The 19,004-nt window shown below is 40.3% G+C and overlaps 2 protein-coding genes across 2 annotated transcripts in view; both read left to right on the top strand.

The window, feature by feature from the left end:
* The first annotated feature begins 298 nt into the window (after nucleotides 1–298).
* LOC122809203 (myeloid-associated differentiation marker homolog) overlaps nucleotides 299–19,004 on the top strand; it is a 388,555-nt gene continuing 369,849 nt past the window's right edge. The window contains exon 1 of the mRNA XM_044080516.1: nucleotides 299–418. The gene's annotated coding sequence lies outside the window, so the exon portion shown is untranslated. The remainder of the gene's footprint in view (nucleotides 419–19,004) is intronic.
* The window catches only part of MYADM (myeloid associated differentiation marker), a 221,081-nt gene continuing 202,382 nt past the window's right edge, over nucleotides 306–19,004 (top strand). The window contains 1 exon segment of the mRNA XM_044080527.1: nucleotides 306–418. The gene's annotated coding sequence lies outside the window, so the exon portion shown is untranslated.

Here is a 19,004-nt window from a genome sequence, read left to right as displayed (position 1 = left end):
GTGTAGATCCGCAACAACAAAATAATTCCACCTTAACCGCTATGGCTCACCAGTAACTGCAGTACAAAACTATGCACGTCAAACCTTGGTTTTAAGACCGCACCCAAGAGCGACCCCACTCTATACGTGTACCTCTTATCCTCAGCAAGGGGAGGAGCAGGCTCTAACCAAAGGGCGTGGCAGGCTCTGACCAAAGGGCGTGGCAGCTTGGTACGTCAGTGCAGGATAACGGTGTCCCCCTTCAGATTTTCGTTTCGCACCGCCTTCCATAGTGTAAGTGTCATTGTTTTTCTTTTATTTCACAAACTGTTGTAGACACACTTCACGCCCTGTTGAATAGTCAATAGATTAACGTCGTCGGTTTACAGTAATTCCGTTACTCCGTAGGCAAATTGGGTTTCCTCAGCCACATACTTAAGTAAGTGAATTATATTTACCTTTTCAGTTTTTTTCTTGAGTTAGGGCACTATATTTTATTTATTTAGTTATTTTTGAGTAACTTAGTAGACTTGTATTGCATTTCACTTGAGAATTTTCTGTGTATATCATTACAAATACGATGCATTATTTTATCTTAGCTACATATGTATGTGTATAATTATAAATAGGAAGCATTCTTACATTTATATTCGTTTTAATTACTTCTATCGGGCAAATATGTGAAAATTGAAGATAATGATTTGTAGTCATTGTGACTTTTTACACGTCTGTTGCATTTCATGTTCTACTCTGCGTTGTTGAAGAGAGCTTCTGCCCCTCCTGTAGCTGCAACAGTTGCCACCTACCATAATTGAAGGAGAGAAAAACAATCCTGCCCAGTCACCCACACAAGGGGAGCGCACCCAGTGAGACCCCTAACAGGTTACCTTCCTGGCAGTCACCCCTTTCATATTAACCTCTTGGCACAAAAAACGGGACAAAGACCCTCAAATCAGGACGCATTTTAAATATTGCTCTTCTAGCATTTTTTTTTCAGTTTAGAATAGAAAAGTCTTGTGTTACCATGCTTCTGAAGGATATGATCTCTGAAACTCAAACGACTGTCATTATTTAGTGAAGTCAGTCTTCACTGATTTGTAACAAAAATTTAGGAAATCACGAATTTTAAGATGATTGGACAGAAATTTGAGGAAAAAATATGGGCATTCTACGAAATCCTGCAAAGTTGTCTGGTATGACCCCGCCCTACCTATGGATTTGGTGCCTCCACCCCACATTGATTGGATTGTGAGGGTCCTTGCCTTCAGCAACAGTGATACGGTGCCCCTCATTTCTGCTTCAGGTTTTGCTGTGTCGGTCCTGAACTTTATGATTTTTTGAGCAACCGTAGTACAACTACATTTCAGCTGTCCCTCATGTTCAGGGATGTCTCTAATTTTGACAAAAAAATTAGCTCTGTTCCTCTTAATCCCTCATAAAACTGGTAACCTTTGGAGAAAAGGTGGTGAATTAATAACAATAATCATACTTTTACTTCAGAAAATATATATTAATACACATTGTTCTGTTAATATTTCATGCTAATAGTACTAATAATTTGAAAGTGTCCCTGATTGTGTTGACATCCTTGATTGGTTGAGTGCCGCGGTGCTGTTTTACTGTTAACACATGGGAATAAGATTTACACACTCCATGGTAATACATACCCACTTAATCTGTAGGCTTTCATAGTGCTTAATTCATACATAGCTGGTTTGTAGACGTTCTTAGTGCTGTATGAATGTTTACACTTTGTCCTGAATTCGGTTTTGGCAGTTTATTGGTACGACGGTAGTTTACGGTTCGAATCCTGACACTCGAATCCTGACAGAGTCTGTACATACCGGTGCATTCCTTTGGTACTTTGGCGAGTACCTTATATGTTGTTTCGTCGTGAGTTTGAAAAGCGCGGTTAAACAGAAAAGTCACTATTGCCTGCGACACGCCTGAATTATACCCTTACTGCAGGGTCTAAGCCTCTAGCCTTTCACTGCAATAACTTAATCTTCATCTAGTGATAGCGGTAGTACGGGTTTTTGGCTGAAACAAGTAAAATCTTCAGACAGTATTTTGTCTGGAACAATCGTTGGTACACTCTGTTGTAATATCTGCATCCTGTGTGACTCAGCAGGGGCGTAGGCTAGTAGAAATGTGGTACTCGTGCCTAATGTGGCTCCCCTATGCACTTATCTTTAAAAATAGAGTAATCCTAGTGCAAGAAATCTGGACAAAACCTAAAATAATGGGGGAGACAAAGGCATGTAGGTTCCACACAGAAGGCGCTCTTGCGGAGGATCGAACGGGAGACCTTTTTGCTATAAAGCGGTAGCGATAAGCGCTGGACCAGCGCTGCCTAAGGACGTATTTTTAGTAGTGCTCTTAAACTTAGTGGGTAGAATAAGAGGATTTGTGTTGGGATGCACTTTCTGAAGTCTGAAACTCGTGTATGTCATTTAGTGACTTCAATCCTCAGAAAACCCCACATTTTATGAGGAACTGATCAAAAATGTTAAGCAAAAATCTGGACACTTGAGAGAGATGGAAAGAAAACATGGAATCACCAAAATAATCCAGTGAGTTTACTGCAAGAGTGCAGTAACTGCAGTGAGGGGAATCCGTTCTTTCCCAAAAGTTCATATGTAAAGCTTACCACACAAAGGGAGAGTTGAGCAATAATGAAACAGAAGGACAGGCAAGGATGACTACACAGTTGAGAGTGTGTGAGGGTGTACCTAGGCATAATGTTTGTACTCTGCAGAGTACATTTTCTGAACATTATTTATGAGCTGTATCAAATCAGATTATGTTTATGACAGTCTAAATTACTGCTTCAAACAATGTGTACATAGCTTGCTTCTAGAAAGGATTACAAATAAAAAAAAAATATCACATCTAATAGGTTTTAAATAAATGGGAATGTGTGTGTGTGTGTATGTGTGTGTGTGTGTGTGTGTGTGGGGGGGGGGCATGGCTTGAGTGATGGGTGTGTGTGACCATTTTTTTTTAAACTGGTTGCTTGGGGTAGAAGCATTTGTGAGTACAAAATGTAATTCACCATCTACACCCAGGCCCATTACACTTTGGACACGGGCACATAATTTTCGACTGTTGCAACTGATAAAAAGCCTACTTTTAGAGGTGTATATCATGTTGCTTTGTATACCTGTACACATTTGGCACTAGTTTTGTCATTTGTAAATATTTATGCTCTTCTGCTCTTTGAGCCGTGAACTTTCCGAGAGATGCTCAGAAAAAAAATATGTACTTGTTTGTGTAGACTAAGTATGCTTACCTACAGAATGTCTTGACTCTGGGCAGTGCTTATGGACTTGGTCTGAAAAAGGTCCATGTCTCGGTGTTCTGCCGCTCAGCTGTCTGGTGACTTTCAGAGAAAAGATGGTGCTTTACAATTAGAGTTAGATTTTTACCTCCGAAAATGTATAGTAATTCACACACTGTTCAGTGCCTCAGGAGAATAGTACTGATTGTGCCTCAGGAGAATAGTACTGATTGTGTCCCTGATTATTTCTGGATTTGTCCCTGTTTCATTGAGAGTTATGACCGTAGTTCACAAATGCAAATCCAGATAAATGGGCTGCCTTTAGATCAAATTTGAATAAAACTGAGCACTTTTCTTTTTGCTGAAGCAAGGGAATAGCTTAGAATTCCAGATTTGTGCACCAGACATGCTTCCTTAACATAGGCATAATGTCAGTACTGGCCATAATGCCCCCAACTCCTTGTATCTGTTACAGGGACTCCCCTCTTTATCCCCTCACTCTTCTTCAAAATTCTCTACACCTTCCCCTCTTTGCCACACCCTCTTCTCGGCATTTATTTACACTGATGTAAGTGGCTGAAGCAAAGCAGTATGGTACAATTCAACAGGCATTAGCAAAATTTGAACTGTGCTGTGCTGGTAGGTGAATCCCATAACCCGTTTAAAAAAAAAAGGCAAATTTCACATTCTGATAGCAACGCCACCAAAGGGAAAGATCCATAGAGATAAAAATAAAAAAAGGAAGCCAGTTGTGTGGCTTGGGAGGATAAAGTATTGACTGATGTGGGCAGTCCGAGTTTGAGTAGTGCCTTGGGCCCAAGTTATAGCTGGTGAGGGGTGGGGAAGGAATGGCAAGGCTTAACTTGCTCCCCCTTTCCAAGGGGGGGGGTTAGGGTGGTAGTACAGGAAGGACTAGACTATTGTCCTAACTCTGGCAATGGCAAGGAAAGATTGCTGAGCTTAGTTAGTTGGTGGGTCCATGGAGCATACAAGTCTCTGATAGGGGTATGGCGACCCCTAAGTAAATGACTCGTAGGTCATTTCTGCCTTCCTACTGGTCCCGTCCCTCGAGATGGGGTAGGTCACAACTGCAGCTCAATTAGTGTCACCTTCCAGACGAGCTTGCCTCCTGCAGGAGACCTGTTTCAGTGGCTTCTAGGAGGCAGTTGGTGACGCTAGCCTGGAGGAGTAAATGCCCAGACTTTCTTTTTGACTGTCAACCTAAAATACTGCATATGTGATTTGAGCAGGTATGTTTTGGACTATTGCTGGGAAGATTTAAAAAAAATACCAGTCATTTTGTCTTTGTTTCTTTAGTTCCCAGTTCTTAATGGTAGTAATACAGATTTGATCGTCATTTTTATGCTTTATATATATGTATGTGTATTTACATGTACACTGTGTGTGTGTGTGTGTGTGTGTGTGTGTGTGTGTATAATATATTCACGTACACATATATACGGATCTAGTAGCATTTGTCAAATTGAACTTGCATTTTCATGGCTAATAACACACTAACATCAAGTATTTTTGCACACATGCCCCCAACTGTATGTGTGTATATATATATATATATATAATACTCTGAGCATACCTGTCAACTGTACCTCATTAGGAGGACTGTTCCTCATTTGGGGTCTTAAAATTGATGTTCCTCAAAGTTCCACATTGAAAGAGTCTGTCACACATTTAGTGTTAGCAATTTTTTTAACTGATATCCATGATAAATGGAAAAAAAACTGTTGTGAAATTATCACATTTAACCACTCTGTAAGCTCTCTAGTTGAAGTTGTTAGAAAGCTGTTAATACGTGTTAACATTCTGTGCATTTACTTCACATAAGAGTTGGTTTTCCTCATTTTGGAGCTGGAAGATTGAGAGCTATGACTTGGAGATTGCACATTTCGACTGGGGTGTTTCCATTATCACACAAGTGGTGATCAGAATGCATTGACCATACAGAGGTCAGCTTTTACTTGCACTTTACCATTACTAGGTAAACCATGTGTATTACACACACAAACACACCCACTTGTTGCTGTACCTACCAAACAAAATGGTGAAATTTCACGGAGAATTGATATATATTTTTTCTCCTGCAGGAGACAATAGCCAGTCAGTGCATGGAGGCACAGGCTTAGTTTTCTACTTAAAAACGCTGGTTCCCACAAACTCTTGTCTGATTTGTTCACTACAGTATGTGCACACGCGTCTGTGTGTGTGCGCGTGCACATGTGCATGTCGTGTGCACGTGTGCGTGCGAGTGTGTGCACACGTGTGTCCGCCCGCGTGTGTACATGTGTGTGCAAGGGTGTGCGCATGTTATATGTGTGTGTGTGTGTATGCACGTGTGTAAGCAGGAATAAACATCATTTCTGGCATATACAGGTGCTCCCCTACTTACACCCTTTCAACTTACAAACCTTTCAGACTTACGAACAAACTTGTCTGAAGTTCGATCGCCGTGCAAGATGTAGCATTAGCGCTTCGTCTTTAGCCTGTAAACAAACACATCGTAATGTACTTGTCTCTCTGGGATGTGACTTACTATTTTGAACATAGTACTGTACCCCAAACGTGTAACTGCACCATGGTTATTTTTACAACCTTAATACAGTAGAACACCAGCATGCCTCCAAAGCATGAGAGAGAAGCTGGTATTAATGGTGGTGAATGCAAGAAGCACCACATTATTACCGTGGAAGCTAAGGTGGGCATTCTAAAGCAAAGTGACTTAGTTGTGAAAACTGCAAACATAGCAAGTTCGCTTGGGATGAATCGTTCCAACAGTTTCAACAATTGAGACAAAGAATGCTTTATGCAACATGTGAAAGGTTCTGTACCAATACATTCCATATAACTAGTAAGAGATGAAGTGTGGTGATGGAAGAAATGGTAAAACTATGGAGTGTGTGGATGGAAGACTAGTATCAGCGCCGTATACCTGTTAAGTCTTAACTTAATTCAGCAGAAGGCCATGAGTCTTTTTGAAGGTTTAAAGAATAAATGTGGTGACAGTGAGATTGTTGGCGGGGAAACATTTACAGCTAGCACTCATGTTGGGTAGAAATGCTGCTGGTGACTGCAAAATTAAACCTGTGTTAATTTATCATTCCGGAAACCCCAGGACCCTCAAGGGTGTTGTCAAAGCTTCATTTTCTGTTGTGTGGAAGTCTAACCGTAAGCCATGGATGCCGAAACCGCTTTTTGAAGATTTTTTTTATTTCTTTTCACCTGAGATGGAAAAGTCCTGCCGTAACAAAAACCTGCCCTTCAAGATCCTGGTGTAGGACAAGCAGGAGGTCATCCACCATTTCCTGGACAATTTTCACGACAACATCAAAGTGGTGTACCTGTCTCCTGATACCACCTTTATATTTCAGCAGATGGATCAAGGTGCCATTGCAACTTTTAAGGCTTACTACCTTGTGCAGAACTTTCACACCGGCTGTGAAGTAGTCAGAAGGGGGACAGTGGAGTGACATTGATGGAGCTCTCCAATTAAGAACATTGGTGCTTTTTGGCATGAGGTAGACTGCCACCATGAATGATGTTTTGGAAGAAGCTCTGCCCATAATTTACAAACAGCTTGAATGGAAGAATGGGATTATAGAAACAGTGACTTCAGTGGCCAAAAGGACTGTGGAACTGGGCAGGCAACTGCAATTGGAAATTGAAGACGATATCCATGAAGTGTTGGAATGCGACAGCAAGGAGCTGAGCAACGAGGATTTGATGGAGCTAGAGTCGCAAAGGCCCCAGGAGGAAGTTATGGAGGAGGAACACGAAGCTGTGGAACCCAAGAAATTTACCTGTAAGCAGCTGGCTGAAGATTCAGCATGATTGAGAAGGCAATTTCCTCTTCATAGGTTCACTAGGCTATCTGCCCTAGGGCCCGTAAAGCCTAGCCAAAAAATGTACCCTGGCTTTCGCCACCCAACAAAATTATGGAAGCCATGACTTAGTCTCAGTACCCAAATGCTGAAAGGTTTACAAAAGTGTGTGCAGTTATTCATGAAGCTATTGCCTGCTACAGGAAGATTTGAGTATAAGAAAAAAACTAGCTGTGCAGACATCTGTCGATATCTCAAGAGAACTGAGGTGAGAAACAGTACTCAAGAACAAGAACCAGTGTCATCTACCTCTAGAGGAGGTTCTTTGAATATTCCCAGTTCTGTTTTAAGATTGGTAAAAATACACTGCTGTCAGAATATATACTACTGTGAAGTATTAGTGGAGTTTAAACACTCCTCTAATCACCTTTCTCGTACAGCGTGATTTTTCTGTTTATTTTACATTTGTTGACCGGGCTAGTCTAGCTGGATATATGTCCATTTTCAGTAGAGGCCTGGGGAGAAGCTCCAAGACAGATACAAAAAACAGACAATAAGTATTGTTACGAAAAACCAAGAAGTAGACATAGAAGATATTTTATGCATTTAACAGTACATATCATAAAACTGTATACAAAGTTTAGAGCAAGATAATATACATATGCTAGTGGCTAAAAATAGTATCCAGGTTCTTACTGGATGTTTAGAGCAAGATAATATACATATGCTAGTGGCTAAAAATAGTATCCAGGTTCTTACTGGATGCTTTCCATTGCACCACAGAAGATTAATTTAGTGGAGAGAGAACAGCTAGAAAAATATTAGTAGCATTAATGATAGGTTAGTCCGGGTTGGTACAAGGGCACAGCCAGTGTGTTTTGAGGAAGGTTTTAAGTTTTTGTTTGAAGAGTGGTAAGGAAGGAAGGGAAGTAAGTTCATTCGGTAGAAGGTTCCAGTTTTTCCCAGTTGTGTTTGAGAATAGATAGTCCCCTGCCATGTTGTGAGACTTGTTGATGTTAACTAGGAGTTTATTTGATGAACGCAAGGCATTAAGATTTTTGTAGGGTGTTATGAGGTCTGAGAGTATTGGAGTATTGTTTGGCTGGTAAAGGATCTTATGGGCAATTGTAAGTTGGTTGAATTGAAGCTGGTTTTGAAGTTCAAGCCATCCAAGTTGTTTGAGATTCTGACAGTGATGGGTTCTGAAGGGTTTACCAGTAGCAAACCTGGCAATAGTATGATAAGAGGTCGCAAGTTTGAGAAGGTTCTTTTTGGATAGGATAGTGTATATTGGTGAGGCGTAGAGTAGAGATTAGATGGGAGTGGGCAGTGATAGTTCTTGCTATTGGTGTAAGGACGGGTTTTACTCTGTACAGGGAGTCCATTTTTCTGTTAACTGATTTTATAGTGTTTATGTGGATGTTGAAGTTAAGGTTGTTGCCTATTGTAATCCCAAGGAGTTTGGTAGTAGAGTCTGTGTATATGAGGGTGCCATTGCTAGAAATTACTGAGATATCTATTGGTGTGGACCTACAAGTAGGAGTAAAGAGTAGGAGCTTTGTTTTTTTTTTTTTGATTCAATAGGAGGCAGCGCTTTAACAACCATGTCTCAACTATGCTAAATACTTTCTGGATTTGGCATTGCAGTTCAGAAGCAGATTTAGCTGTGCAGATTAATGTAGAGTCGTCTGCATATTGTATACAAGTTGCAGCGGGAATAGCCAAGTAGAGATCATCAATAAAAATCGAAAATGAGAGGACCTAGAATGGAGCCCTGGGGAACTCCCAGTGTGACTGGCAGGTGGGATGACAGATTATTTTCCCAGTATGACTGGCAGGTGGGATGACAGATTATTTTCTTAGTGCACTGTTTGTTGCTTATTGCTCCGGTAGGAAGTAAACCACTTTATAGATTGAGTATCCAGGGAAAGTGATTTGAGAATATTGATGAGCAATATGTGGTTTGCCATATCAAAAGCCTTTGAAAGATCAATAAATGGTGCTGAAGAGAGTACATTGTTGCTGTTTCTGTTAATGGTGTCTGTAAAGGATAGGAGGGCAGTGGTTGTACTATGGAATGGCCTAAAGCCATGTTGGCCCTTAGCTAGTAAGTTGTGTTTAGTTAGATGGCCTATTAGCTGATGGTGAATGCATTTTTCCATTATTTTTGCTAAGGGGGATAGAAGGGCTATGGGTCTATAGTTAGAATATTCATTGGAGTTGCCACCTTTGTGTAGGGGGATAATGTGTGAGATTTTCCAGTTGGTATGGATATATCCTTCTTTAATGGTTCTGTTTATCAGGATGGATACAGGATAAGCTACTGCTTTAGCTGCTTTTTGCAGATATTTAGCTGGGATTTGGTCAGCGGAAGGGGTACACAGCTTCAGGTTTGCTAGGAGTTTGAAAATAAAGTTAGTAGATATAGGTTGTAATAGGAAGGTAGAAAGAGTGCTAGTTGTGGGGTTAGGAATGCTAGAGGTGTCAGGAGATAGCTGACTGGCTAGAGTTTGGATGGCATCTATGAAGAAGGAGTTAAAGTCCTTAGCAGTTTGGATGGGAGTCTCATAGTTGGCTCCTATTGGTGTTGGTGTACTGGAGTGTCCTAGGTATAAGTCTATTGATACTTGCCCAGAATCTTTGAGGGTTATGTTGGTGTGTTTGCTGTATTTTGTAGTGAAAGTTTTTTTTTTTTTGGTCTCTGTACGTTTTTTTTTTTTTTGGTTGCATTTCTTATTTGTCTAAATGTCTGATCAGATGAGCTTTTGGTAGTTTGCCACCTAGTCCAGGTTTTATTTCTAAGTAGGATTTTTTGCCTGGTATCTTTGGAGAGCCATGGGGCTGGATTTGACCTAATTCGGTCTAGGATAGATAAGAATTTAGAGTTAAAGTATTGGGCAGCCTCTTCCAATGGGAGGGTTTTTAGATAAGTCCAATTACAGGAACTAAGTTCGCTCAGAAATAGTTCTTGGTTAAAATGCTTGTTGGAACGTAAAGTCCTATATGATGTTGGGTATCTATTTTTTGCCTGATTATATAGGTTAAGCAATGGTCACTTACATCATCAGGGAACATACCTACTTTTTATGTTTGGTGGTGATTATTAATCAGAATCCAATCTAAGGTGCTCTGTTTTTGGTTTGGTTTGTTAATTCTAGTTGGGGAGGTGATGGTCTGAGAGAAGCCATGAAGGTTAATATGAGAAGTAGGATGCTCAGTATTGATGCACTTCCAATCTATGTTGACATCACCTAGGATTATAGTTTCTTGTGGGAAGGTTGCTGTGACCTAGCTAAGAATATCCTCTAAGGTGCTAATATTATTTCCAGGAGGTAGATAAATGCATAAGATATTTATGGATTTATTAGAATTAAGCTGAATCTTGGAAATAAGGATTTCTGCATTATTGTCCTTAGGTGGAGTATAAGGTGAGGTGGTAACTTGTAGCCCTTCCGTGAAAATAATAGCTACTCCCCCTCCCTTTCTTTTTGTACGGTCATGTCTCAATATATCCTGGTGGGATAATCTCATTATCTTGGGTTTGTGGTTTTAACCAAGTTTCTGTTAAACATAGAATGGGTTTGTGGTTTTAACCAAGTTTCTGTTAAACATAGAATGTCAAGAGTATATGTCTAAGAGAGAATGGAAATGATAACTTTATTGCTGATGCTTTGGATATTGAGATGTGCTATCAGGAGAGAGTTGGGAGTTTTATGGGGCTGAGAGGGATAGAGGGATTGGAGGTATAAAGATCAGTAGGTAGGACATTGGCTGGGCCTAGGTTAGGATGGATATCACCATTTTGTAAGGATTGATTGTTTTTAGAATGTACAGTTCATACTATATAGTATTTTTTCTTGTGCATATGTGTGCCTTTTGGTGGTACAATTTTGACCACATTCTGTTGATCACCAAGGGTGTGTTGGACCTGTGAACATTTTCAACTTACGACAAACTCCAGGGAATTTAACCTGTTCTTAAGTAGGGAAGCACCTGTATTGCATATTGAATATATCCAGAAAGTGTAGTCACAATTCAGTTTTTCTTTTTTCCTTTTTACTTCAGTTTTGCATTATTGAATGTCTCTGAGGTGAGGAGTTTTACTATTTACTTCTGTTTGTGCACGTCTGCGTATATGTTGGGGGTTGGGAGGGAGAGAGACGCTAAGCATTTGGTTGTGTTTGCTAGCTCACTACTTGCACATCTGTAGCTTGAATTTCTCATTCACTGATTTGTACTGTGACATGTTGGGGCAGTTTTTATAACTGCTATGTTAGCTCTATGCCCTTTCAAGTTATGCTAAAGTTCAGAACAAACTGTAGCTCACTCAAATGTGGCAAGAGTGCAGTCTTGTTTAGCTGTAATAGAGTGGCATATTCATCCTTCAGTTGCTGCTGTTGCTGCAGGACTTATTGCCATCAGATGTTCAGCTGGTTGACCTTGCCATCGTATTTGCAGCCTAAGGGGGATAAATTGCTATGCAGAGGAGAACAGAGGCATATATTCCCAATGTACAGGGTATTAGGAGACATGACAGTTTAATTCCAGAATAATCATTGCCGACATGACAGTTTAATTCCAGAATAATCATTGCAGTCTGTCTTTGTGTGTTACAAGAGTTTATGTAGGAGAGAGTGATTTTTTTCATGTTTGATATGTGTAGTTTATGTAGGAGAGAGTGATTTTTTTCATGTTTGATATGTGTAGTTTACTTAATATACCTTGGACTGTCTATTGAAAGGCATTTCTGTGCAACAGGTACACACACACACACACACACACACACACACACACACACACACACGGCCTTGTCTAGCTTGGTAATAAATAATGGTGTTTTTAATTAATTTCGATTTGCTCACTAGACAGAACTCATAGCCCTTTATTGGTGTAAACCAGGAGGGATTTACTATAATCATTGTATAGAGCGGCTGTACATTTAAAGTGCACAATTATGCTAAACAAACACAACAGTCTAATTTGTAGTTTGAGATTCGGAGTTCAGTAGAGGTTCATTATTTGTTATATATGAATCGTGATAGTGACACAGCATTTCAAATAAGCGAGTAGAAGCTTGCATTGTATGACAAGCAAGCATTAGATACATTGTAAAGCCTGATTGTATTGGGCAGTGGTGGGTTTTATTCATAGTCTGAATGGAAAGTGCCTTTGAACATTTTTGGCATGACACAGGTGGCAAAACCTACACTCATTTATTTTCTGTGTTTTTAGGTTCTCAATAAGTAGTGACCGAAGGACCATGAAAAGGCAGTGCTGTTCAGGGAGAGGCAGGGGGTTCTCTAGATTGTTCCATGTACCTTGGCTCCCAGTAATTCAGTGGAGGCCCGGGGAGATGCTCCACATACATTTGAGATGTTACAATAGTACAGAGAAATACTGTTACAGTTACATGGATAACTAGAGGCAATAGAGAAAATATAGAAATATAGTTGCAGTTACATAGCTAGTTAGATGGAAAGTACAGCAACAATCCTAGGCATTAATTTAAATATGGTATTTGGAACATTAGAGTACATGCATTATGAGTAAGAAATGTAGAACATATTGGGGTACATACATTATGAGTAGAGAGAAGATACTAAGAGTGGAAGGGGTTCGTAGAAGCGAGCACAGGTGGAATAGGTATGCTGAAACAAAAAAGTAGGGATGGAGACAGAGGAGGGATAATCGAGGATAAGGAGAAGAGAAAAAAAGGATAGCAAAGAAGTAATAGTAGCGTGGAAAGAGGAGGGGCAGAGCTGGAGTGGAACATGGGGGGGGGGGGTTTACTAGAGAGGCTTGTCTCGCTTCTGTGACGGGTTGACTGTGCTGTGTACACCAGGTTTACAGGAATGTGCACATGCTGATTTAATTAAAGTTTGGGAGAGTCGAGAGTTGTGGCTTATTAACCTTAAGGTGAGGGAAGGAATCACCCCCTACTGTGGGAGGTAGTTAAAACATGTGATTGCTGTTGTAGGCTGTAGAATGCAAGGGGTGTCTTTTGTGCTAGTACACATTGTTGAACCTTGTTAAATGAGGAAGAAGTGTTTGTAGCAATTTGGGAGTTGCAGGTTGGCCCCTATGGTGTGTGAATTGCATTGCCAAAAGGCCCTAACTTTCTTGCTTTCATCATTTCCCTTTTTTTTCCAATTTTCTGTTCAAAACCCAACCTTTATACTGTTTCCTTCATGTTGGCCTTTGGATGTCCTTTCAGTTTCTGGCTCTTGCAGTGCATCATGTGGAGCAGTTGTGTTCACCAATGTGGTCACACAACCCTGAGTGGAGGACGTGCTGCTTATTGAAAACAAACCGTGGCAGTTGCATAATAAAGGCATATGTAGCCACGTGTAGAAAGAGGAAATGGATACAAGGCTTGGTCATCCATCAAACCCATTTACTCAAAACTCCCACGCAGGAATCGCTGTATTTTTCTGTTTACCTCTCTGTATCAGCCACTGTCTTCCTCTTGCATACATTCCACATTCTCTCTACCCTTTTCAGTAAATATCACCCTACACCCCCTCTCTTTATTTCTGTGTTTTGATCTTTCTGAGCTTCTTTTATACTTCATAGCAATTATGACGTTTGTAAATAGAGAAACCACATTGTGTTGCTTCTTTGTATTTCTGAATACCAAATCCTGTTATGGTAAGTGTATTGTACATGTGTGCGCTGGTATATGCTATTGAAGTGCTGGTATATGCTGTTGAAGTGGTTTGTTAATAGTACTGTGTTCAGTTCATGTATGTTAAGTTGAAAATTTCCTGCAAATGTAGAGGTTTTCTTCCTGGGTCGTCTCTGAAAAAAGGATGTAGCCCAGTAGTACTGTCCTGGTGAACATTTCAAAATATAAATAAAATAAAACCTTAATGTGAAATACTGATGATTCAGGCTCCAGGATTGTTGTTAGCCTATGGTATTTGTCATCAAAACAAATATAGAGTCCAATAAAACAAGTAGTGAAAAAGCCACTAACCGTAATTACTAATGCAAAAGAACCCACAAAATGAAGAGACAATTCCCAGAACAAATAAAATGAGATTTGCAGAGGTCAGGGTTGGGGAATGTCGTCCTTCTGCACAACCATGGAGAAAGGGAAATGTTGCTCAAGGGAGACATTTGCAAACAAAACAGAAATCGAGTCGTATCTGTTTTTCACCACGGCAGTAAAATTATGAACAAGTAGAAACAACCGACACCCGTGGAACTTATCCTTCACAATAAAGACATGCATTCAGCAGTTAAACTGTGATTCACTGAAAGTAGATTTCAGTCAGTGTTGAAGTCTGCGAGGCTACAGTGATGAAGTAAATGTATGCTCAGATTGTGGGTCTGTTTCTTCACTATTTTCATCAAGGATGATGGTGATGCCATGTGGTACATACTATCCCATTGTGTCCTCTTTAATGTTTACCCTTGTCTTGTAACATTTGGAGATTACTACAACCTGTCAAAGTGTGTTTTGGGTTGTCTTTTGTTTAATCTGGCTTTGAGGATACATGCTAGGTTCAGGGATGATACATGCTAGGTTCAGGGATGATGCAGTGTTTGTGTCAGATTTTCCATATTGGCTGAGATTCTGTTGGCATGGATCCAAACATTGGCACAGACTTATCTGCTGGGATTGGGCTGCTGTCCTCTGTACCAGTGCAAGCTGAGCCCTGTGCCCCTGCTGCAACTCTGCTATAGGTTAGTACTAGGCTAAATGCCCCGTGGGCCACGTCTAGCTAAATTTCCTATTCAGTGCTTGAATTGCTTATGTTTAGATTAGTCTTACCTTTTATGGACTATATTGCTTATCATGTTTAGATTAGTCTTACCTTTTATGGACTATATTTATTGCATCTCTTTTAAAAAATTTAGGAACTGTCTTTGTCCACTAAAATACAGGGGGAGCCCTGTGATAAATATCCTGTTTCCCATCCAAGGATCAGTTTTTGCTTGAAATAGGACAGTGAACTTTGTTTTACTTTAATGGACACTCTCTTCCAAAGCAGTGTTATTCTCTGTGAGATGTACCTGTCCTTCCAAACTGTTCTTTTGACATTGCAGCAAAGCTGTTGATGCCTAAAGTGAATATTCCTGATGCCTTTTGACTTGCTAGGCTTGTATAGGCCCTAGGGCCAATAGCCTAGTACCTACCTATGAACCTATGATGTGCATTAAATCCATTAGTATTGGGTCAGAGGATACCTTGTATGTTAGACACAAGTTGCTACTTAGCAGTCTAAGAGTAGAGTAAAGTGACAGGTAGAGCATATTGTTTTAGCGTAGTATTCTTTTTCATGAGGTGCCTGGCATTCTATCTGTTGCACGTGGCTGGACAGCTATGCAGAAAGGGTAATAATCCTGTCCTTATGTTAACCAGGTAAGCCCATTGGATAAACACTCACCTTTCGTGGTTGAACCGTGAGCAATGGCTAGTTAAATGACTCATTCAGAGTTATGCAGCCGGCAAATGGAAGCCATGGGAATCAAACCCAGAATGACTGCATAGCAATACATAGTTTGGTGCAGTGGTTTAAAACAAATGCTAAGCTACTGTGTCTGATGTATTCAATGTATGTACTGTATTTACGTAAGCTACAAGCTTTTTGACTGGATGATTAACAGCCAGTCAATATGCAGTACTATGTGATTTTTTTTTTTTTTTTATATAGGATTTTGCACACATTCTGACCACCACTTTTACATGAATACAGCATATGCTGCCAGCTTTCAGATTCCAGAAACACAGGGTTCTGTAGTATTAAATTATGTTTAATATTCCACATATGATTCTGCCAAGCATTAATCCAGGAAGTCAGTGTCTTATAGATTTAAACACAAATAAACTACCATGCATGTATCGTACAGTATTGTATCTTTAGTTTCTGGAGACATGTATCCTAGTCCAGGTCTACCAGTGTAGAGGCAGAGTGATGTGTGCTAAGCTTTCAAAGCTGTTAGTTGCTTCCTGATGTGGTTACTGCCTTTTTTATGGTACTTCACATTTTTGTTTTAGCTTAGTATTCTTGTATATGAGCCTCTGTATGTATTGTGTAACTTCTGGTTCGTTTTCAGAACATGATCCGAGGGCTCTGTTACAGTACTAAATACTTCTCCTTTCAGCATTTCCCATTAGGGGTTGCCACAGTGGAGAACGTCTGTCTGCAAAAAAAAGTTGCCAGTGGAATTTTATGGTATTGAGTTGCCAGCCCAGCCCCCAACCTTCCACAGAAGGCACATACCTAACTAGGGTCAATTTAGTGTCCAGTCCACCAGCAGTATGTCTTTGGGTTGTGGGAGGAAACCCATGTGACCGCAGGGAGGACATGCAGACTGTGCACCGAAGGCACCCCAACCGAGAATCGAACTAGAGAACCTCTTGCTGTGAAGTGGTAATGCTAACCACTGTGCCCTATGTCTAACAGGTCTGGGTGGGAGTTTCAGAACTGGCAAGTGCTGTAGCATAGCTAAACAGAAGTGTACTAGTTTCACCTAATGGGGCTGCACACGCTTCTGAAGCGCTTGTGTAGCACCATTATGTGCAACTGAGTTACAAACATCATCTTCCATTGTACTCTATAGCTTAAGCAGTTCTGAATACCCCCCCCCCCCTGCCCAATCAAACTTTGCATATTAAAGCAAAAAGTATAAAGGAAAAAGGTACATGTCTTGCTTTACCTTCCTGCTGTTATGACTTTGTCTGAAACTTTGCTCACGTAAGAAATTATGGACTTAGAAGTTGCTGAAACATGATGCAGCTTTCTTTCTCGGTAAAAACAAAGGGTGTAAGAGCTTGGAGTATGTCCAATTTTAGCCATTGCAGCTTCTCTTTGTCTTTCCTAACATGCAGTTTTATGTTGTGTATATAGGGATTTCATTCTAATAGAGGCAAAAAAAAAAAAAGACCGCAACTTCCATTGTGAAATTTCAAGTTCATTTTATTAAGTGATTTTTGAGCTCTGCCTGCAAGTTGTCAAAGGATGTGTATGTTAATCAAGGAGTATAGATTTTTGGTCTTGGACAAGTTGTTTCTGTCATTGGTAGAGCGGATAAAGTTTCTGGTGGTAATACATTAGGCGTGCTCCTTGCATCTGCAGTATATTCCGCATTTTGATATGCTGACTTGTCAGTTTCAATGACAGTGTATGTTTGCATTCTGATGCCATAGCAAAACTGTGACACTTTCATCCTGCACCTGTGTGTATTGAAATATATAGTATTGTGGGGTTGCTCAGCTTCAGAGTTAAAGGGTAAACTAAGTGTTCCTTTCATGTCCCGTTTTATCTGAGGCACAATCTGTTTAACGTGTAGATAAGAGTTCAAAAATAACATCTGGTTCTCCTACAGCTGTTAGGATGGCGCAGGTGTCGTTAAAAGGAGGGATAAACAAATCAGAAAGTAATTGCAGTGTTTCCAAAAAACTTTAAATGTGATGCAAGTTTATTTCTTTGATTACACAACTTTAAAAACATAATTAATATATAAAATTACAACTTCATACTACCGTACTGAAACTTGTACTGCTTTTGGCTAACACTAGGGCTTTAGTCTGTTGTTGTTGTTGTGTCTTTCGGCTTTTCCCAGTTAGGGGTCGCCACAGCGGAACTCTGGTCCGCTAATGATTGGCAGTAGAGTTTTACGTGCCGAGTTGCCGGCCCTGACGCACAACCTTCAACGAAGGTACTCCCCATTCACACGTCTCCACACAGAAGTCGCTCTAGCTGAGAATCTAACAGGACAACGCTACCGCAGAACCACCACTAGTAGGGTTGCCACCTTTTTAAAGTGGGACATTTTCGGGACAAACATCAGATTTTACAGACCAACACATACCCACGGTCAGTACAAAGGATAGAATTTAACTTTTTTGCCTAAATAAAAGCTTATTCTTGTAGCATTCTAGTTGCTTATTCTGTTTCTTATAACAGTTGGGTATTTTAGAAACAGAATAACTAGTTTATGCAACTATTACATAAAATATAGGAATTAATTTTGTCCTAACATCTCAGGACATTTGCCATTTTTTAAATTTTTTGTCAGGACACAACTGCCAAAGAGGGACTGTCCCTCGCAAAGTGGGATAGGTGGTAACCCTACATAGTAGGTGGTAACCCTACATAGTCTGTAATACAAACAATGTTCATTTCACTTTACTTTTAGTTCAGTTTTTATACGACAACAGTTTTCTGAGTAGCTGACACTATATTTTACTGACATGAAAATGGCACTTCAAGATTCACATATAATCCACTTGTTCTTGTTATAGGTTCTCTATTATTTCATGGTCTCGGAGTTATTACCCTGGTTTCATATTTGTCCATTAACTCAAACTGCTGTATAAACTGAATCCTGGATCCGCCTTCATTCACCGGTTATCTCTGGAAATCTTCAAAGCTGCATTTGGGTTGGCAGCTTGCCTTGAGACAGTGAAATGTTAATGTGAACAGGGGGAAATGTTTGCAAGCTTGCAGTGTATCGCAATGTCTTCCCCTATTGCAGAGTACCTTGCTGCCAGATTGGGTGGTGGGGAGGCACAAATGTTGAGGAATGTAGAGGGGCGTGCAGCCTTGCAAAAACTGCTTAGGAAGCTTTAACAGTGAGCTTAGCAGTAGTAGGACTGCACTTTAATTTTAGTTTTGAGGTGTCAGGTCAAGACTCACTATAGTGGGTCCCTTCTGATTAATGGGTCACTCAGCAGTTGGTGCCTCGTTGCTCACCTGTCCCATTCTCTTAAATACATAATGTTCAGCTCTTGTAATATTTTAATAATCCAATAAGAAGTGCAAAACATGGCTTTAGACCTAGTCTTGGCACAGGCACTACTCTGCTTGCATCTGAAGAGTAGCAGGGATGTTGGATCAACGTTCTTAGACCTCCACTACAAAGTGAGATACTGTCAGTTATTGACACGTTTTAGATCTGTC

This window comes from Protopterus annectens, chromosome 1.part1 (genome assembly GCF_019279795.1).
Source record: "Protopterus annectens isolate FY-2018-M chromosome 1.part1, PAN1.0, whole genome shotgun sequence".
NCBI classification, from domain to species: Eukaryota; Metazoa; Chordata; order Ceratodontiformes; family Protopteridae; genus Protopterus; species Protopterus annectens.
Note: the sequence above shows the minus strand (reverse complement) of the source record. Positions and strands in the feature narration are given on the sequence as shown.